Raw genomic sequence first — 23,571 nt, forward strand, 5'->3', positions numbered from 1 at the left:
CTCATTCAAAGTCCTGTTCAGTGGGAAATAGCGGCGTTTACTCACTTTTCATCAGAGACGCACACAAATCACACCACAGCTGCAGTAAAGTCCACTTTTTACACTCTCTGCTCGACAAGCTTCTCGCTCTGCCCTTCGCTCTCTCTCTTAATTACTGCGTGCGCAACTCCATGTGCTCAATAGCGCAGCTTCTCATTCTGCCACACGAGGGCGTTGTTACAACAGTCAATAGCCTTTCCAACAGTATGGATGTTGCAGATCAGCTATTTGATGTGGGCATTGAGAATGCCACTAATGTTCTTGATGCACTTGAAGACTACAAACACATGAAAGACTTCATGCATGCAGATTTGCATGTGGGAATACACCCGACCACAGTGTCTTACCAACACTTGCGTCAGGATCTGATCTTTGTCCTTTTGTTGCTCGATAAGGCAATTGACAGAGCCAATGAGTGCCACTTCATGAAAGTGGGGGTATTCCTGAACCAGTTTGGGCAGAAAGATACAGACAGCCTGGATCTAACTGATCTTTTTGACCCATTACACTCAGAAGTGCGTGACGCCTGCCTCGCTGAACTGCTGCGTATCCCACGCGTGTGGTGTCAACAACGGCAGCGTTTCTGTTGTTGCTGAGCTGCTGCTGCCAGCCCTTTCTGTCTATGTAGAGCCTTTCATAATGGGCATTTCATGTCATTATAAATGTCATTTTTATTTATTTTAGACAGAGAAAGGTGAACAAACGAGTGATAATTTGTATATAATAGTAATAATCCACAATTAAAACCCCGTACTTTATTCATTCATGGAGCCCTTTAAGTCACTGCATGTTCTACAACACTGTCCTGCAAATCTTTCAGAATAAAAGACTTTTGTTATTAAAGGTCACCTATTATGCAAAATGCACTTTTCCATGTCTTTTAAACATCAATATCTGTCCCCAGTGTGTCTACAGGCCACCATAGTATCATAAAAGACCATCCTCTCTCTTTTTCTCCTCCTCCGTTTGTCCGGAAATGGGTGCAGAAAAAAAATTCGCTTTTTTCCTTGTATCCTGACGTCATTAGAGAATGCAAGTCACGTGAGGGTTTCCTGGTCGAACCAGAGAGAACCTTCAGTAGCTGACCCCGGCCCACAGCGCGTCACTGTCTCTCCTCCTCAACCGAACTTGAGCAAAGTAGCTCCTACAGTTAGTCTGCAAGAACCAGCAGAACAGGCTTCATGTACTCCCATCATCTAAATATAACATGTTCATTCACAAAGGCTTTATGTAATTACACTGTTTAAACAGATGATATTTATATATTATATATATTTGATGTCATGCATGTAGCAGATTACAGGTAGTAAATAGTGACTTGTAAGCAACACAACACATTTCTGTTTCACAGTCAAACTTTATTTGAGTAGACAGATGACAATATTAATTATTCACAGCATTTGTAATCATCTCACCTGCAGTTATGTTAACATGGTACAGGAGAAAGTCTTCAGCTCTGGTAAACTATGGTAAGCTAAGCTCCGGTGGTCTGTAGTCATGGTAACACAGAGACAGCTACTACTGTAAATAATATACCATTACTCTGATCTTCCATACATTTATCTTTTAGCAGAAATAATGAACTGACTACTGTTTCACATCTTCTATTTTCCACCCTGATGGTCGCTGTGTTTACACACCGTGTCATAGCGGTAGCATGTAGCTAACCCGTTAGCATGTAGCTACATGCTAACGGGTTAGCTACATGCTACCGGGTTAGCTTTGTATCTCCATGTAAACAGAGCCATCTGCTCTCAGCTGTCTGCTCTCCTCTGGGATGATTCTGTCGGTCATTTCTCACAGATGGATCTGTAAAGACAGACGTAAAACAGAGTGTATGTTTACGGTTTACAGAGTTGATGCATGAGGTAAACACTGAGCTAACTAACAGAGATATAAACAGCATTATTTACCTGAGAGAAACCGTCAGGAAAACCTGGAATCTGGACCGCAGATGTTCATCATGTGTCGCCGATTTCTGATCAGATTCCTCCGGTAACGTGCGCTGGGTGAAGTTTCTGGTTTATAAACTTTAAAGTGGTTTATAAACTTTATTCTAGCTGCTATCTCTCCACTCGTCGAGAGAGAGAGAGAGCTTCTCCGGGAGGGAGGGGGAGGGTGACGCTGTTGTTGAGGACGTTTGATTGACAGAAAACGCTGACCAATCAGAGCAGAGTGGGAGGAGACAGAGGCTACAGACACAGAAATCAGCACTTTTGGAAATGGGCTGAAACAGAGGTTATAGAGACATGCTGGAATGCATGATCTGATTGTTTTTTTGAAAAAAAAACTTCAGAGACATGGTTTGGAGGTGTCTGAGACCTATAATAACTAGTTTAAATGGAGTATAATATGTGACCTTTAAATGAAGGAATTCTGGCCACAGGAAAAAAAAACGCGTGAGGGCTTTTATTTTGAAATGAAAGCAGGAAGTGTTAATTTCAAAATAAATCTTTACTTTTTTCATGTCTGTGACATATTCTACAGATCATGGTCATGGGTCATGCCGGGCACTGAGGAGGTTCTTGAAGCAGTGACTCCATCCCTGGAGATGTGCAGTCAGTGGGCGAATCGGCATTCACTGAAGAGAAAAGGGATGACAGACAGCCGTGTGTGCTGCTTTATATACTGTGGGGTTCCGCACGTATTCGGGTAAGCACGTTCTGGTCAGCCGGCTACGCAAATTTAAAAAAAAAATTTAACCAAACATCTTCAGCTTCTTTAATACATTATTTTTGGCTGACAACAGTTTACCACCTGTTCATTAGTTTTCATTCCCCTGCACACCATTCTTACAGGTTATAAAAGCTGTGTCTGAGTGGTACGGGTAATTCACCTCTCTGGTCTGTGCTGTCTTTCTTTAGGATTGTGTTATGTATGTATTATGTGCATTATGCTTTTTTACTTAACCCTCTCCTCTGTTCATATTGCTCTCAGTGTATACAGTATGTATGAACTGTGTCGACCACTTGGCGTTCAAAGTGCTCTTGAGATTAATAGGATGTGAAGTAGTTTACCTATACTGTAACCTGCACCCGGCTCTTATTTCGCCTCACCAGCGAAGGAAAAACGGAGGCCTTGCATCAGCCGTTTAATCCGCTCATTAATTAAACATGAAGCTTGTGGAATTATAATAATTGTTTACCAATTGGAAACCGCGTTGGGCACAATTAATCTTTTTAAGACTGCCAATACAGTAACAATGCCAACGCAGTCTCCTCACTATGTCTCGCCACTCAATAAAATGCCACTAATTTATTCAGCGGTGAAATGAATGCATGCCCATATTGCTGATCGCCACATTGTGTATGTCTGCCATCCGACAGCAGAGAGAGAGAGAGAGAGAGGGAGGGAGGGAGGGAGGGAGGGAAAGAGCTGAATAGAGCCAGTGTGGTGGTGAGAGGGTGGAAGACAACCAGGGAACATGGAGGAATAATTCTGAGGGGGGCACAAACATGTCCCTCCACCCCTCCTACACAAGAGAAAGATGCACAAATTGAAAGAGACACAAACTGACATCAAACAACACAGCCATTTGGTATCTCTTGGTTGTAGTTTGGGTTTGTTTTGCTTCTCCTTTTCTCTTTGTAGTGAAGTCATTAACACTAATCACAAATTAGCCCCCTGAGGCTAATTTGTCATTTGTCATATCGGGCTTACAAATAAAATTGACTTGACTTGTAGCAACTGAAATAACATATGTCACATGGTATAAATGTTTTTGGATAACACATAAAGAAAAACTAACTACACTACTACTGATACTGTTAACAGGAGATAATAAAAAGAGGTCCATGTGTCCATCCAACCAACTTCAGGACACAGAAGGTGAGAGGAAGAGAGCAGTCTGTGTCAACGCCACCAGTGTTCTGCCATGTGATTGCTCCGCTTGCCAAAGTAGCCAAAGATTATGTGCTGGGCGGATGATTCTGCTGTAGTGAGGGAGTGATGATTTGTGTGCACATGCAGACGCTTCCTCCCACTGTTTACACTACACACACACACACACACACACACACACACACACACACACACACAAATGCAAGACGCTGAGTTAGGGAAAAGAGGAAGGAAAGGGGGTGTTTGTTTGATGTGCACACCTTGCGTCCCCTGAGTGCTTCGGTCCGTGGGAAGTGGACGCTGCTGGAGTCTCGTGGTGCAATCAGAAGCCTTAGATACCCTCTCTGTGCCTTGTCAGACAGAGAGGAGAACAGGTTCACTTTGTCCAGTATCAATGAACAATGTTCGGATGCTAAGTTCTGATAAAGAATCTTCACACTGCATATTCATTGATTTATTCAGCGTGTAGGTGTCCTTTGCTCCGCGAAGGAGGGAACGTTAACATACAGTAGAGGATTGATGAAAGGTAAAAGCAAAGAGAGTGATTTGATACTGAAAATGTGCTTGATCTCCAATCAGTTTAGGTTTTGGAAAACTATGTTGCCATATTTAAACGATCCATAACGCATGGTCTATGATGCATGATGCAAGTGTATGTAGTGCGGTGTCCGACTCCACTTTTGCTAGTTAAACGGCGCATCATCTGGGCGCAAAGTAAGGTGCAAGGGGCAAAAGGGTTGAATTTAGTCTCTTAATTAATCATAGGAGTGTTTTGGGCATAACAGTTAATTAAACCAATCAGAGTGTCATCTCCCATTTTTTTCTGTGGACAGAATTTCTTCATTTGTTAACACAAGGCTTTTATTCTGAAATATTTGCAGGACAGTGTTGTACAACATGCAGTGACTTGCAGAGCTCCATGGATGAATATAGTACAGGGTTTTAATTGTGGATTATTACTATTATTTACAAATTACCATTTTCTTAACCTTTCTCTGTCTAAAATAAATATAAATGACATTTATAATGAAATGAAATGGCCATAATGAAAGGCAAACTCTATGTAGAAAGAAAGAGCTGGCAGCAGCAGCAGCAGCAGAAACGCTGCTAAAATGCAGCTGTTCTGAACACCCGACGCGTGAATCACGTAGCCGCCACGCGCTCCTGTGTTCCCAGTGTGGCCATGGCGTAATGGTGAGATTGGGTGGGGACTCCTGTGAAGTTAGCTGGAAAGCCAGCATGGTGAGTCTGTGGAACAGGTTGCTGGGTTTACCAACCAACGGGGTGGCTAGTGAGATATTTAACTTTAGGACTTGGCTGTTGGAGGTGAATGGGCACAGGAAATATTTGATTTACTAGAAGAATGTGGACTTCATTAGAAGAACATTACTTTCTAAAAGCAGCTGTGGAAGTGGAGGAGTTTAAATACCAAGACCGGACTAAATGCATACAATCATGGGCCGAAGAAATCTGGCAAAAGCCCAAACTGAGAACTTATTGTTTATTTAAGAAAGATTACAAATGTGAAAAAATATGTTAAATATTATTATAGTCAGAGGTCAATTTGTGCACAGTTCAGATGTACAGGTGTAACTGAAGACCAATGATATGGGCCAACATTGTGAACTAAATGAGGTTGAGAACGAAATTTATTTTATTTTATTTTGTCCTTTGAAACGATGCTACATTATTTAGTTGATGAAGTAACCATTATCAACAAAGCATCATGCTACATAGCGAGGGGGCAAAATATGCCGCTTTCCAATGCTACGCACAGATGTGACCCAGGTCAGTCTGAACAATAATATAATGAGTCTCCTTGGTCTGATGAATTGTCATAAATATTCATAGGTGGGTGAGTATACAGGTCGACATGGGCTGCGCTCACTTTCTGTCATGTCAACCGTCAGAGCAAAATATGCACATGATCATAAATATGCATCAATATATAAATATTCAATGACGTCTTTAAATATCATTGACTTGAGATGCATGCAGTCACACCCCCTCAGAACACAAATACAAAACATTTCCAGAGCTTGAAATTGACTCGCTTCCTCATGTACTCAGTTAGCAGCGGATGCATGCCGCCTGATAGTAGATATTAATGTTTAATGCAAGCATTGGATGTTTTTTTACAGTCACATTAACAGTTTTGAAATTGTAGCTCTACTTGTCTGCAAATTTCAATCTTTTTTGGAACAGAGTTTTTTTTTTTTTAACTATTATATCCTGCAGGGACTAACATTAAACAACTGAATGCAAGTTATTCATGTTTTACGATGCCAATTAAACCATTGCAAATCAAGTAAAAGTCTACACGTAGGCTGTATCTGAAACCTCATACTATACTAGTAGTACAACCTCATACTATACTAGTAGTACGTACTGATTTGGCCAAAATGTAGTATGCAGTATGCGAACAAAAAAAAAATCTCCAATATGCATTGGACCAGTCTATCTCGCCTACTGTATCCCACAATGCAAAGCGCTGGACCGCTACAGGCTGCGGTTACAACAACAACAGCAGCCAAAAACGCCTAATTTTTTTTAAATTTTTTTGTAGCTATTTCATCACTAAATTCACTTCTGAAAGTTTTTGAGGCTAGAAATCAACTGTTTAGATTTTGAATATTGACAGTTTTACAATATTAGATGGCGAATCGAAAATTTGCTCCACCGTTGTCGGAGTTTAGAAGCTCCACAAACTGCCCTGACAGCTAGCTAGCACCTGCCGGGGTTGCCACCTCGCCAGCCGGGCGGTCACTCTCACAGACCCCGCTATGAGCTGGCTGGGCCTCTCTCAAGAGACCGGTCTGTAGACGAGGGTCTTTTATTTCCTGAGACCCTTTTTTAACATTACTGACTGTCTTCACCTCGACCTTCCTTACATGTCCATCTTTCCCAGGGAAGGTTGCAATGATCTTAGCCATGGGCCAGTAGTTGCGAGCCATCTGCTTGTCCCTAAGCAGAACTAGATCTCCAACTTGAAGATTTCTGTGGGGCACTGTCCACTTCTGTCTGAGTTGCAAGGAAGGTAAGTATTCCCGGCTCCAGCGAGTCCAGAACTGGTTTGCAAGAGCCTGAACTTGTCTCCATTGCTTTGTGTACAGGTCCTTGTCCGAAAAGTCTCCAGGGGGAGGTGGAACTCCTGACTTCTGTGTAACAAGCATTGACGGCGAGAGTATGAAGGGCTCTTCAGGGTCTGCAGACACGGGTATGAGTGGGCGTGCATTCATGATGGCTGTGACCTCTGCCATTAGTGTGCAAAGCACTTCGTGGGTCAAGCGAGTGTTTCGCTGTTGAAACATTGAATCAAGGATTCTTCTGGCAACGCCAATCATCCTCTCCCAGGAACCCCCCATATGAGAGGCGTGTGGTGGGTTAAGTTCCCAGCTGCATCCCTGATCACTGAGGTACCTCTGCACCATTTTGTCCATCTCAAGCTCCTTCCTCGCTCCAATGAAATTAGTCCCGCAATCAGATCGGAGCTGTTTCGCAGGACCTCTGAGTGCGAAAAAACGCCTGAGGGCATTTATGCAACTGGATGAGTCCATGGACTCGATGACCTCGATATGGACAGCTCTCGAACTCATACAACTGAACATGATGGCCCAACGCTTGCTCTCTGCCTGTCCTCCTCTGGTGCGTCTGGCCGTAACTGACCAGGGCCCAAATACATCGAGCCCCACATACGTAAAGGGAGGGCAGGTTTCGAGACGTTCTGGAGGCAGGTCTGCCATTCGTTGTTCTGCCAGCTTCCCACGCAGCTTGCGGCAGGTTACGCATTTGTGGATTACTGAATTGATTAGCGTCTTACCTCCCAAGAGCCACAGTCCTGCCGCCCTGATCGCGCCTTCAGTCAGGTGACGGCCTTGGTGTTTCACCTGTTCATGGTGATGTCGTGTTAACAGTAGTGAAATGTGGCTATCTTTGGGTAGAATTAGTGGGTTCTTCTCTACATTTGCAAGATGAGAGTGCTTTAGTCGGCCTCCAACGCAAATGAGTTCATCCTCCAACATTGGGCTGAGTTTCTGCAAGGGGCTGCTTTTGGATATGGCTTTGTCGGCTCGGAGAGCTGCCAGTTCTTTTGCAAAAGCTGCCTTTTGTGTTGCTTTAAGGATAACAATCCTTGCTTGGGCCATCTCATCTGCAGTCCGAGGTAAGTTACATCTATGCCAGCCTTTGCACTTGCTGTCTTGGTTTGAATGCTTGTAGGATCTTACCATGTGCACGAGGAATGCTACTCCTCTTACCAGCGAGGTAAAAGTGGAGAAGCGTTTGAAGCGATCAGAGGTAAGTACTGATTCCTCCAGGTTAGTAGCACAAGTTTGCACCTGTGGTCGGATTTCTGAGTCTTTTTCAGGTTCAATTAGCTTGAAACTCTCACGTGTTTGAATCTGCTCAACAGGTGGCTGACGCAAGAAGGAGGGTCCAGTGAACCAAGTGGTGTGCACCAGGCGGGATGCAGGTAAAGACCTCGATGCATGGTCAGCAGGGTTCTCCTCTGTACATACATAGTGCCATTGCTCAGGCTTTGAGGACTGCCGGATTCGCTGAACTCTGTTTTGGACATATGTATAGAATCGTTTTGTTTCGTTACAAATATAGCCAAGCACTACTCTGCTGTCCATGTAGAACTTAATGGCATCCAACTTCAGATCCAGCTCTTCCTGAATGAGATCTGCCATCTCTATTGCCAAGACGGCACCACACAGTTCAAGCCTTGGTATTGTAGGCTCAGACAGGGGTGCTAGCTTTGCCTTGCCCATAACGAATCCTACTTCGGTTTGTCCATCTTCCTGCACCACTTTCAGGTACGCCACAGCACCAATGGCCTTGGTTGACGCATCTGAGAACACACACAATTCTGTGTGCACTGCTTTTGTGAGAGAGGTTGTTGTGTATGTACGCTGAACATGAAGCCGTTTCAGGTCCTGGAGGGAATCTCTCCAAGCCTCCCATCTGCTTGATTTGTCTTCCGGGAGAGGTGAGTCCCAGTCAGACTGTTCGGAGGTAAGCTCCCTGAGGAGCGCTCTTCCCTGGATCGTGACAGGTGCCAGCAGACCCAGGGGATCAAAAACACTGTTCACCGTGGAGAGGACTCCACGGCGAGTGAATGGTTTGTTCATGGTCGATGCAGAGTAGGTGAATGTGTCAGACGAGATCTCCCAGAGCAGACCTAAGCTCCGTTGTGTGGGTGCATTTTCTCCATTCAGATCAAGGTCTTTGATTACTGAAGCACAATCTTCAGGTGGGAAGGCCTCCATTACCGCCTGACAGTTTGATACGAACTTGTGCAAGCGAAGGTTAGATTCGGCGAGTGAGGCCTGTGTTCGTTGGAGAAGGTCGATAGCCTCAGCTTCAGATGGTAGGGATATCAGGCCATCGTCAACATAGAAGTGTCTTTCCACGAACTTGACAGTATCAGCACCGTGCTCCTGTGCACCTTCTCTGATGGCTCTTCGCAGTCCGTAGACGGCCACAGCAGGAGATGGCGAGTTGCCAAAGACGTGGACCTTCATCCGGTACTCAATAACTTCCTCATTGATGTCATTGTCCTTGTGCCATAAAAAACGGAGGAAGTTGCGATGGTCCTCACGCACTAAGAAACAATGGAACATCTGTTGGATGTCCGCTAGGATTGCAACCTTCTCTTTCCGGAAGCGTAGCAAGACCCCAAGAAGGGAGTTGTTGAGGTCGGGTCCTGTGAGGAGCACGTCATTGAGGGAGACACCGAAGCACTGGGCGCTGGAATCGAAGACAACCCTAATCTGATTGGGTTTCTGTGGGTGATAAACCCCGAACGTTGGAAGATACCAGCATTCCTCGTCTGCCCTCAGTGGCGGTGCTACCTCGGCATGTCCATTAGCAAAGATCTTCTCCATGAATGCCACATACTGTTCCTGCATCTCAGATTTTCTTTTCAAGGTTCGTTGCAGGGACGTGAAACGGTTGATTGCCTGCTGTTTGTTATTTGGTAAAGGCTGTCGTGGTTCTCTGAAGGGCAGTGGGGCAACCCAACTGTTAGCGTCGTCTCTGTAGACGTTTGTGTCCATTATCTTTAAGAAGATGGTGTCTTCCACTGATGGAGCAGGTTTGTTGTCATACTCGGTTCGGTTGAATACTGTCTGTCCCAGCATTCTCTCAGGTGCTTTACCAGACCTGTTAAAGCTTTGCTGCGTCTCCTTGACATGCATGAAGCTTGTACAGGGTTGAAACATTGAGTGGCGACCACTGTCCAGCACGTTGGTCTTGAACGTGTTGACTGTCGGTTTATGTACATTACCCAAGCACACCTCTCCTATTACTACCCAGCCCAAGTCCATGCGTTGGGCAAAGGGGGCGTTATGTGGTCCGTTGACCTGCTGCCTGACCTTGTGTGCCCTGAGGACGTCTCTTCCGAGTAGCAATAGTATTTCTGCTTCTGGGTCCAGTTCTGGGATGTGCTTGGCAATGTGATGGAGATGAGGCTGGTGTAGGACTGCGCTTGGTGTTGGAATCTCAGACCGATTGTTCGGGATCTCAAGGCACTCAATGAGTGGTGGAAGAGAGATGAGAACTTTGCCATCCATTGACTCGACCTGGAATCCTTCTGCCTTCTTGCCGGATGTTTCTACGATGCCGGAGCAAGTTCGGAGATGGTATGAGAATGGTTCGCTCTTCACGTTGAACAGCTCAAAGAACTCTGGTCTGGCTAATGAGCGATTGCTCTGGTCATCCAGAATTACATAGGCTTTGATTGCCATGTCCTCAGAACCTTTGGGGTATAGCTTTGCAAGGCAGATCTTGGAGCATGAGCGGCTCCACTGACCTGGACCGCAAACTTCTGTGCAGCTTGTTCTAACAACAGTCATATTAGAATGGTCTTCTCCCTCCCCGCCGTTCTCTTGTGACGGTGGAGGAGCCTTGACAGTTTGAGGAGATGGGCCAGGATGCATGGCTGCATCATGACTGGTGCTGTTGCATTCAGAGCACTTCACAGAGGACCTGCAGTCTTTGGCGAAGTGGGAGATTGAGGAACAGCATTTGAAACATATTCCTTTCTCCTTGAGGAACGCCTTTCTGTCGTCAAGGAGTTTGTACCTGAATGTTCTACATTTTTTAAAGGTCACATATTATACTCCATTTAAACTAGTTATTATAGGTCTCAGACACCTCCAAACCATGTCTCTGAAGTTTTTTTTTCAAAAAAACAATCAGATCATGCATTCCAGCATGTCTCTATAACCTCTGTTTCAGCCCATTTCCAAAAGTGCTGATTTCTGTGTCTGTAGCCTCTGTCTCCTCCCACTCTGCTCTGATTGGTCAGCGTTTTCTGTCAATCAAACGTCCTCAACAACAGCGTCACCCTCCCCCTCCCTCCCGGAGAAGCTCTCTCTCTCTCTCTCAGAGAGACGAGTGGAGAGATAGCAGCTAGAATAAAGTTTATAAACCACTTTAAAGTTTATAAACCAGAAACTTCACCCAGCGCACGTTACCGGAGGAATCTGATCAGAAATCGGCGACACATGATGAACATCTGCGGTCCAGATTCCAGGTTTTCCTGACGGTTTCTCTCAGGTAAATAATGCTGTTTATATCTCTGTTAGTTAGCTCAGTGTTTACCTCATGCATCAACTCTGTAAACCGTAAACATACACTCTGTTTTACGTCTGTCTTTACAGATCCATCTGTGAGAAATGACCGACAGAATCATCCCAGAGGAGAGCAGACAGCTGAGAGCAGATGGCTCTGTTTACATGGAGATACAAAGCTAACCCGGTAGCATGTAGCTAACCCGTTAGCATGTAGCTACATGCTAACGGGTTAGCTACATGCTACCGCTATGACACGGTGTGTAAACACAGCGACCATCAGGGTGGAAAATAGAAGATGTGAAACAGTAGTCAGTTCATTATTTCTGCTAAAAGATAAATGTATGGAAGATCAGAGTAATGGTATATTATTTACAGTAGTAGCTGTCTCTGTGTTACCATGACTACAGACCACCGGAGCTTAGCTTACCATAGTTTACCAGAGCTGAAGACTTTCTCCTGTACCATGTTAACATAACTAACTAACAGGTGAGATGATTACAAATGCTGTGAATAATTAATATTGTCATCTGTCTACTCAAATAAAGTTCGACTGTGAAACAGAAATGTGTTGTGTTGCTTACAAGTCACTATTTACTACCTGTAATCTGCTACATGCATGACATCAAATATATATAATATATAAATATCATCTGTTTAAACAGTGTAATTACATAAAGCCTTTGTGAAAGAACATGTTATATTTAGATGATGGGAGTACATGAAGCCTGTTCTGCTGGTTCTTGCAGACTAACTGTAGGAGCTACTTTGCTCAAGTTCGGTTGAGGAGGAGAGACAGTGACGCGCTGTGGGCCGGGGTCAGCTACTGAAGGTTCTCTCTGGTTCGACCAGGAAACCCTCACGTGACTTGCATTCTCTAATGACGTCAGAATACAAGGAAAAAAGCGAATTTTTTTTCTGCACCCATTTCCGGACAAACGGAGCAGGAGAAAAAGAGAGAGGATGGTCTTTTATGATATTATGGTGGCCTGTAGACACACTGGGGACAGATATTGATGTTTAAAAGACATGGAAAAGTGCATTTTGCATAATAGGTGACCTTTAAGGGGATGGGGTTTGTTATGTAATGGGCAGTTCTTGTTAGGATCATCGTTGGTTGTAGAGAGATCAGTTTTGTGCACTGAGATGGGTTTGTTGGTGTTAAAATTCCGCGAAAAGGATTTATCTGGTTTTATGGGCGTTGTGGTGCTGCCCTGATAAATGAAGCTAGGGTCATTTCGCTTTTTCGCCTCATAGCACACAAAGTTGCAAAAATACTCAAAGGGAGGGAAGTGACCATGGTTTTCTTCTTTGTACCGTGACCCTGAAGATACCCACTTCTCCTGAAGCCCATATGGAAGCTTGTCCACGATTGGTCCAATACCCCGAGAAGTGTCCAGATATGACAAGCCAGTGAGATATCCATCTTCTTTAGCGCCTTCGATCTCTGTGAGCAAATCCCCAAGTTCACGTAATTTGGAGGGGTCCTTGGCTGAAATCTTAGGAAAGTTATCCAAGCGCTGAAACAGTGACTTTTCGATGACTTCCGGGGCAGCATAGCATTCACGTAGTCTCTCCCATGCTTTGTGTAAAGCTAGATTGGGGTTGCTGACATGCACTGAGCGTATGCGTTTCACCTGTTCGCCTGATTCCTTTCACAGCCATTTAGTCATGAGGTCCAACTCTTGGGTTGATGTGAGGTTAACTTCACTGGCTGCGTTGGTGAATGAGGAATACCATGCACGATAATTTTCGGGCTTATCATCAAATTGGTACAGTCCTGAAGTGACAAGTTCTCGTCGTGCCAAATACTGTGCCAAAGGCTCCACCAGGGGGGAAGGTGATGTGCCAACTGGAGAAGCATGTCGGGGAGTATACGACTGAGCATGAACATTCATGGTGGGGTTCATTCTTCTAACTTCGCGTTTTGTTGCAACTTTAGTTGGGTCAGGTACGTGCTTATTGTCAGCTTTTTCAGACTTTGGCTTGTTGCTGATAGGTTGTGATTGAGTATTGTCTTTCACGGGTGGACTCCATGTTATGAAGCTGTCATGTGACTCCGCATGAATTGGGGAAGCGACACGTAAGACTGATAAAGGTGGTGTGGGAGAATTATTCCTAATGTCAACCTGTGTTTGCACATATTCACTGGTGCGTTCAATTTTCACCCTTTCTGCCTCAGATTTTCCATCTTCAACAACGGACTGCACAGCTTCAGCATCTTCCAACACTTGAGCTGCCACTATGGCTGCATCAGCTTCTCGATGTAGCGTTAGCACTTCCAACTCTGTGTCTATTCTTGCCGTTTCCAACTGATTTTGAGCATCTCTTGTTAGTCTTTCTGCTTCTCTAGCAGCCTTTTCCAATTTCAGTTTAGCCTCTTGGCTAGCATATGATGCTCTCACCTTTGCAGCTTCTGCTTTAGCCCGGGCGCGGGCTACACTTGCCGATGATGCTGATGTCTTGATGCTCCTAGCGCTGCCAACAGACGACTTGTTGCTTGTTGCCATCTTGACCACTTCAAAACATACAATGCTGCCTTTTCACTGTAGTGTTCTCGTTCAGTGTGTTGAAACTCTGACTAAACACCAAGTTAAACCGCAGCCAATGAAGACAGAGTCGTAGTAAGGTTGACCATTTACTGTCACAATTCCTCATTGACATGTTGGTGAAAACTGTAAATAAAAGGATACAAAAATATTTAGAGTGTGTTTTTTAACTAAATATATTGTACATACAGTAGCTGTAAATATGAATATACACTCTATACAGCTCTAGTAGCAGTTATCATGGCTACTGGCATTGTTTTAGCTTGTATACAATTGTAAACAAAAACGTTTTTAAACAACTTATCAAACATAATTTTTTAACGAAATCTTGATTAATATATGATCCTTAACATGTCTACCATCAAGTGAATCAACTTACGGCATTGCCTCTATGATGCTTCAATGTGGATGCTAGCGGATTGAATACAGACTGTGCTCATGTCTGCCATGCTTTCTACAAACCCAGGTAGAGCTAAACAGGAAGTTAGTCAACAGGAAGTGACTACACAGGAAGTGACTTCCAAAGGAAGTGACATCGTGAAATGACAGGAATTGACAAATAATATAACTTTACAAATGAATTTCTTTTTAACTATAAAGTAATTATTTCCATCTCGTTTTTTATATATAATTGCTTCAAGAAGATGTGAGAAAATTAAATAAATGCCTTGAAAGGCAACACAGTCATAACAATATTAACATTAATATTAATGTTAACATTAATATATACATGAAAATGAAACTATTTAGGTTGTACAATTAGATGCTAGTCTTTAAAGTGGCTAAAATTGCTGGCAACAACACAGCAGTACAGTTTAAAAGACTATTTACAATACAATGCAACTGTATCATATTTACAGATATATACAGCATATTTACAGCTTATCACTCCAACTTGTCCAGACCTTTTGATGTTGACATCAATTTTACAGGGCAGAAAGACTTTTTTTTTTTAACTTTTTATGTCCCTGGGTTGGTTGGCCACAGCATGTACAGACAGGGAGATTTTGCACCCGTGACACTTTTTCTGCTATTCCTAAGGGCTGCTCCTTCCCTTTATGCTTGTACTGTGTAGATCTTGACCAGGATGAAGGATGAAGGACTGCAGTCATGAGTAGCAGCAGCTGATGAAGTAGGACCGGCTGGCATTATGGGCAGAGTAGGAGGGACTGATGTCGTCGGACCAGCGGGCATTATGGGCAGAGTTGGAGGGACTGATGTCATCAAATCAGCAGGCATTATGGGCAGAGTTGGAGGGACTGATGTCGTCGGACCAGCAGGCATTATGGGCAGAGTAGTAGGGACTGATGTCGTCAGAGCAGCAGGCATTATGGGCAGAATTGGTGGGACTGATGTCGTCGGACCAGCAGGCATTATGGGCAGAGTAGTAGGGACTAATGTCGTCAGAGCAGCAGGCATTATGGGCAGAATTGGTGGGACTGATGTCGTCGGATCAGCAGGCATTATGGGCAGGGTAGTAGGGACTGATGTCGTCGGATCAGCAGGCATTATGGGCAGAGTTGGAGGGACTGATTTCGTCAGACCAGCAGGCATTATGGGCAGAGTAGTAGGGACTAATGTCGTCAGAGCAGCAGGCATTATGGGCAGGGTAGTAGGGACTGATGTCGTCGGATCAGCAGGCATTATGGGCAGAGTTGGAGGGACTGATTTCGTCGGACCAGCAGGCATTATGGGCAGAATTGGTGGGACTGATGTCGTCGGACTAGCAGGCATTATGGGCAGAGTTGGAGGGAGTGATGTCGTCGGACCAGCAGGCATTATGGGCAGAGTAGGAGGGACTGATGTCGTCGGACCAGCAGGCATTATGGGCAGAGTTGGAGGGACTGATGTCGTCGGACCAGCAGGCATTATGGGCAGAGTAGGAGGGAATGATGTCGTCGGACCAGCAGGCATTACGGGCCGTGTGGAGGGGCCAGCAATGCCAGCGGTCTCTGTGGATGCAGAGAGGGAGGGCACAGATCTGGTGATGGTAGAGGTGGCAGGGGTTTTTCTCACTGGCGGTGGCAGTAGCACAGGTGGCAGCGGTGGTTGAGGCCGGGAGAGTGGCATGATCATGTCCGTCCTTCCCTTTAACACCTTTGTCCCTGCCGTGCTGGGTGTGGGCACATACTCCATCAGAGGGTGCTTAAAAGTGCTTAAAATATCAGTAATTTTAGCAATTTTCATCATCCTATCACGTCTTACTGTTAGAGATGCCCACCCAACTTTTTCATACATGACGCAATGATGAGTAGAATAACTGTCACCGGTAAAAAATCTATAAGGTGGAGTGATGAACTGAATCTAAGGGTTTGAGAGTGGATACAGAGGAGTGTCTATGGATTAGGTCACCATTAGGCCTCAATTATTCACTTCCTACTGAATATAAGAAAAACAGGAAAAAAAAACATCCGTCGACCCCCAGAAAGTATCTTGTGACCCCCTTGGGGGTCCAGACCCCCCGGGTTGACAACCAGTGGTGTAGCAGACAAACAAGTGCAATTTAATTTCAGTTGGACTTGAAGACATGTGAAGCATATTCATAAATGTTGCTGTATACTGTAGTAAGGTTTGCTTTGCAGTGTAAATTAGGCCTCAAACATCACTGAGCTCTTCCACTACAGGCTGTAAACTAGCAGAGAGTAATACAGTTTGGACAGGAGGCACCAGGTTATGAATTGGCTATTTGTGGGCCAAAATAAATCCCCCCTTTCTCTGGCTTTCTCCATCCGTCAGGGATGTAATTACCTGCCTGCTTTGGCTTCAGCACCTCCCTCCTTCATTTCAGAAGGCTGGAGTGGAAGAGACTGGAGGGACGGGAAAGAAGGGAGGAATTTGAAAATGAATAAGTGATGGAGAGGTGAACGTAACTGGGTTTTGTACAACAGAGACAATGCACGCTCACGTGCTCACCGATGTGTGTAATGACCCTGACACCTGTCAGGCCGACGGTCATATCTGTCGGCTGTTGTCATTATGGGCACACAGAACAATGCACAGTTATTGGTTACGGGGGGTGGGGGGGGGTATTCTTCCCCTCCTGAGTGCACAAAGCCTTTGTTCCTCATTATTTATTGCAGCTGTAAAAATATAGGTAAGACCATGGGGGGTCAGATACCAGACCAGGAGTGGTACGCAGAGGGAAGATGATCAAAGCCCTAACGGAGATCAACCAGGCTGCAGCCTGGTGAAGACGATGTCTCACCTCAAGACTGTCTTTGACTCTACAATATAGAAACACGTTTCAAAACATTCTTCAAGACAGGATGAAAGTGGGAAGAAAAGTTCCCAACTTCACTATTAGATCAACAGAACCAAGGATGGAGATGTCAGGTTGAAATGTGTGTCTGAACACATGACTGCAAACCCACTCACTCTATCAGAATCTAGATCATCAGTCATGGTAGTTATTTAGTAATTAGATATGGTCATTTAATGAACTGTCTTAAAAGTGAATCTGAATGAAATCATCCTATTGAACGGCGTGGCCAGATGTGGGTTGAACACTGACCCCGCCCCCCCTTTGGGTGAGCACGTCTGCTGATGGTCAGATGAGTTTCAGAACCTTCCGACCAAAACTCAGTCTATAAAAATGCCCCTCACTAGAAACAATGCGGATTCTCTTTGGTACCGGTGCAAAGGTTCCCACTCTGTCTCTGCGTTACCTCATCTACATCATCATCATCATCATCTTCATCTTCACCCCTGTGGCTGCACCACAGACACACAGGTCTAATGCTGACTCTCTGCTAACGGGGTGAATTCTAATTTATATATGATAAATAAGTGGCCTCATTATCAACTTACCAGCGCTTTAACACAGCTGCTTCCAGTGACAGTAAGTAGTTTCATTTGGTTAATTCATATAAACCAAATGAATAAACCAAATGAAACTAAAGCTGAAGTAGGCGAGATTGGAGCAAATATGATTAAAAAAAGTTATTTTTATAAAACAGTTGCTATATCATGACAGTAGTACATGAAACATCCATCCATCCATCCATCTTCAACCGCTTATCCGGGATCGGGTCGCGGGGGCAACAGCTCCAGCAGGGGACCCCAAACTTCCCTTTCCCGGGCCACATTAACCAGCTCTGACTGGGGGATCCCGAGGCGTTCCCAGGCCAGAGTAGAGATATAATCTCTCCATCTAGTCCTGGGTCTTCCCCGTGGTCTCCTCCCAGCTGGTCGTGCCTGGAACACCTCCCAAGGGAGGCGCCCAGGAGGCATCCGTGCTAGATGCCCGAACCACCTCAACTGGCTCCTTTCGACGCAAAGGAGCAAGGACTCTACTCCGAGTCCCTCACGGATGACTGAGCTTCTTACCCTATCTCTAAGGGAGACGCCAGCCACCCTCCTGAGGAAACCCATTTCGGCCGCTTGCACCCGAAATGGTACATGAAACAGGTAATCTGAAAAAAATCATGTCCCTCTGTGTCCTCTGTGTCCTCCGGTGCTCCTAACGGCATCTGCAAGATTTCACAGACCGGAGAAAAACAAGCAGTAAGAGCTGATCTGAGGTCTGCTGTCCAGCTTGCCGTCTATGAGAGCCGGCTGTCAATCACTCTCGAACTCCGACCAAACGGTCAAACTAGGCAGCGCTGATCAAATATCAATCAATATTCTGTTACGTTAATGCCTATTTCTGTATTCAAATGTTTTCAGAATCATCTTGTAGTGCACGGTTTAGCTGTAAAATGAGAACGTTTGTGACGCCGCCGCCGCCATTGTGAAATCTGGTGAAGCAAACGCCAAGTTCTGGTCACATGACCGGAGCACAGCCAATAGGAACGCTCTCTCTCTTTAAATGACCTGTGATTGGTCAAAGTCTCCCATCACGGACTAGATGTTCTAAAGCCTGAAAACAGAGCCATGAGGAGGAGCAGAAGTCTAGTTATCTCTCAGAACACTTGAATTACAATGTGCTGAAAGGTTATTATGGAGTTTTTGCCCAATGATGCCAAAAATAAACCGCCTACTGCCACTTTAATCACTTCCTCAGTCGTCCTCATATTCTTTCACCGTAGCGTTGTATTTGGTGTGTACTTGGTGTTTTATTAGTGGTGTTAGTAATACATGTTTTAAATATAAAGTTGTTGCCGTGGTTTTCTATAACTTACTTTCAGTCACTTTAAGCATAGCCTACCTGATTACTTTTTCTTTGCTCTATTTGAGTTTCAGTTAGTTAATTCACAAAGCTGTATTGTGTCATAGACCCTCTTGATTGATCACCAAGAGAAACGGTTTATTAATATTATTATGCTGACAGTGAGGTTATATCGCTGGACGAATAGTTAAAGTGTTTAGCTGCTTAATAATTCTAGGCTAATTAGTTATCGCTCCCCAAAATCCAGCTAATTTTCCCTACATGACACACAGCGGGAATAATCTCAAACCAAGGCCGGACTCAATTAACTAAAATGATAAGTTTTTTTTAATGCAGTATAAATGTGTTATTTTTGCCTATTCTAAAAATTCTTTCTGCATACTGGGGTCCTTAACCCTCTGAGACCCACAATAGACCGTTTTTTTTTTTGTCTTTTTAGGGGGGTACAGGGGGTCTTTAGGGGGAGGTGGCAGGTCAACAGTAGATGTCACATAGGATATCACTATAAAGCTGAGGCTCTCGTGGATTCAATGAGCCCGACTGTATTCATGTGTGATGACGTTAGTCCCCATAGGAGCCATTTTATTGACCTCCCTGTATAAAATGACCTTGTGGCGACCTCTAGGATAATCACAGCCTCATGAAACTTTACAACCACAAACTAGAGACCTAGAGCATTCAGAGGATGGATGGCTTTCCTAGCTAGATTGACAATAAGGAGGTCTCTGAGCAGTTTACACAACAGAAGTGCTCGCCATCCAATCACTGAAAAATGCAATTTCTTCCAGAAATCTCCAAATGTCAAAGGTTTTTGATCCCAAATCACAGCATGGCCTTTTCTATGGTGTTCCTCAAGTTCTTGGTGTCTTAATGTGTTATTTTGGAGGGATTATTGATCATTTTTATTAATTCTCCATTAGTAAAAAATGGTTACATTTTGCACCAAATCTGTGTAACAAATGGTATCAACCCAAAAATGATGAGATATAATAGAGCATGGAAATGATCATCATATACTTCTATCATAATGTTTTAAACCCTTATACACTTTAACAATTTATTGAATTAATTAATTCATGTTTATTTATTATTCATGACTAGAACAACTTGACACAGAGCTGAGCTGCAGCTCATATTAATCTTCAGGTTCCCAGATTTCAGATGATGTTCACCACTTCTATGTGACATCTACTGTTGACCTGCTATCTCCCCCTAAAGACCCCCTGTACCCCCCTAAAAAAAGACAAAAACGGGTCTATTGTGGGTCTCAACGGGTTAACGCAAATCTTTGGATTAATATTTCATTTCATTTTAAGATCTAAAACATTTCTATTTCTAATTTTAGATGTTTTTTAGATTTTTTTTGTACATTTCTTTTTCATATTATTATAGATATTATAGATTCTTGACTTTTTGCAGTATTATATATGTATTATATGTGAAAACCTACTTGGCAATACATCAGTTTTCTGATCCAGATTCTGAAAGGGAAGAGAGGAAAGCAGGAAACAAGGGAACGGAGGAATAAAAGGGAAAGACAGAGAGGGAGAGAAGGAACAGATGAAGGTGAATTGGAGTGGTGTGGGGGCCAATGTCTGGAAATAGACCCAACAGAGACAAAATAAAAAAGCACCACCATCACTACTGCAGCAGAGCGGCACAGTCTGCAAATTCTCTTATAGATATTTTATGGAGCGGAAAACATTCAATGCACCCTCACTGGTTCTGGTCAGAACTGAGATGGAAAAAAGGGCAAAAGAGGAGGAGGAGGAGGAGGAGGAGGAGGAGGAAGAGAAAAGAGAAGGTGAAGTGGGCTGCAGTTATTTTTACGTAATGGAATTTTAACGAGACAGCAGCTCAGTCAACTCAAAAAGCAAATAGACAGAAACATATATGTGATTTCTGTCACTATAACCTGAGGTTAGGAATGTTTGGGTGAAGTGAAGCTTAAGATCACTTCAATTGTGTGCAGAGTTTTCAATCATAAGGCCAACAAAAGTCATTCAAAACATGACCTGTCAAAGTGAAAATGAGCATTTACAAATGAGGGTGTTTTGGATCATTCGTAAAGGTTGAACTGTTTAAACGTGTGAGGTTTCTGTCCAGGCTTGCCACATAAACCACATCACAATGTCCTCACCAGAAATACGGCATCAGTCGTCAAATGCCTATTGGATGTGGGACAGTTAACCCAACGTTCTGTTGCCAAACCAACTATTTAGGCCTCACATCTCTTCCCTTGTAAAACGTCTCATATAAAACTTAAGTCTTTGCATAAAAAAGCAAAAAATGTTGCCTTAGTCCTAAAAGCGGCGAGAGTGGGTGTAGTGTGAAGTTGTTCTTGGCACCACAAAGCATCTGAGGGAGGAGGTCGAGTGGTGCTTCAACAAAGTAAAAAATATATACCAGCACCTCCAAAGCTCACTAATTAACAAGTGGTACAGTGGTCGGGCACGGTGACTTCCTGGAGTCAGCCGCTGTCTCCCAAGAAATTGTTTCACAATTTAACTTCCTTTAAAACTACAACTTTTTGTTTTCTTGTTTGTGTACAAATGAAAGAAATCGTATGTAATGTGTTAAACTGTAAGTTTAAGAGTTGTTGGAAGGTGTGTTTTTGAACTGTGGACAGTCAGACTAGTTCCCTTGGCTTCCATTTTTACTGCCATTTCTTCATTAACTTATGTTATCTTGTATTCAGTCTGGACCACTTTAGTCAAAGAAAAAAACGTTATTTCCATTTGCGGTAATATATACTTTATACATATATATATATATATAGGGCTGCACGGTGGTGCAGTGGTTAGCATTGTCGCCTCACAGCATGCGCAGGTTCTGTGTGGAGTTTGCATTTTCTCCCCGTGTAAGCGTGGGTTTTCTCCGGGTTCTCAGGTTTCCTCCCACATTCCAGAGACATGCAGGTTAGGTTCATTGTTGACTCTAATGTGAGCGTGAATGGTTGTCTGTCTCTGTGCGTCAGCCCTGTGATAGTCTGACGAACTGTCCAGGGTGTACCCCGCCTTCGCCCAGTCAATTGGCCCCAATTCCCACCACCCCGCAACCTGATAATATGTACATATATATATAGATATAGATATATATATCTATATCTACATATAGATATAGATATAGATATATATCTATATAGATATATATCTATATCTATATATATATTATGGCATGCCGTTTAAGAAATTATTATGTATATAATGTGAAACCTGAGAATATGGAATATTCATTTATTGAATATTCTCAAGATTTCATTCCATATTCTCGCATTATATATATATATATATATATATTTATATGTAATAATAATTTACGATCCCAAACGGCATGCCATATTATATATATAATAATTTACGTCCCTAAACGGCATGCCATAATATATATATATATATATACACATATATATATATATAAATATATATATATTTCTCCAACTTTACCGCTCTGTTTGAGTGCACCTGCAAGTAAGTAAGCCTTCATTTACATCTTTTTCTCTTTCATGACTTTTTTGTCACTTCTCTTCACAATAGGATCAGGTCAGTGCACTTTTTTTTTTACAGACGCATGAATTTCTGATCAACTAAATCTGGCCCACTGGCATCTCTCTGGCCTTTGACATTCTAATTGTGGAGAAAGTGAGAAGGGGCAATTATGCTGTAATCCAGGGAGGCAGTAATGGCAGCAAATGGCAGGCTAATCAAGTCATTAAGATGATTCGATAGAACATAAACACTGGTTACACAAAGACAGGCAGGCAGGAGGACAACACGGTTGAGATGCTGCCGTACCAAAGTGTGTATGAGCCTTTCTGTCAGTGTGTGTGTGTGTGTGTATGTGTGGCAGTGGCTGATGGTGTGATTAATACCGGCCATCAGTAACAGCAGTGGTCTCGCTTCACTGAGCGGCAGAGACTCTTCTGGCGATTCCCTGTCCTCCCAATACACACACACACACACACACACACACACACACACACACACACACACACACACACACACACACACACACACACACACCTATCCCATTCATCATCGGAGTTGCAGGAGAGCAGCGAGCTGTAAGCACTCTGCGTTTCTTTCTTCTTTTCTCTCAACCTGCCCACTCCCACTCTTCCTCTCCACTATGCTACACTGCCTCAGAAGCCATCAACTCCACTCCACCTCCGTTTCTCTCTGCTCTCTTCCTAAATCACTTAACTGTACTAAATAAAAAAAAAAGTCCCTCATATCTTTACCTCTTGCTTCATCCATCCTTCACTTTCAGGCCCTTAGCCAGCTGTGGAGTTGGCTTGTGAGTGAGGGTTGAGTTCAGAGGCCTGTACTACGAAGCCAGTTCAACATACCCAGGGTATCTTCTCGTTATCTGGTTTAACTAACACTAACAACTGAGATCACGCTAAACTGTACTACGAAGGTGGTTATCAACTTGCTAAATCAAATCAGGGTTTCTCCAT

This window comes from Sebastes fasciatus, chromosome 5 (assembly GCF_043250625.1).
Source record: "Sebastes fasciatus isolate fSebFas1 chromosome 5, fSebFas1.pri, whole genome shotgun sequence".
Taxonomy (NCBI): Eukaryota; Metazoa; Chordata; class Actinopteri; order Perciformes; family Sebastidae; genus Sebastes; species Sebastes fasciatus.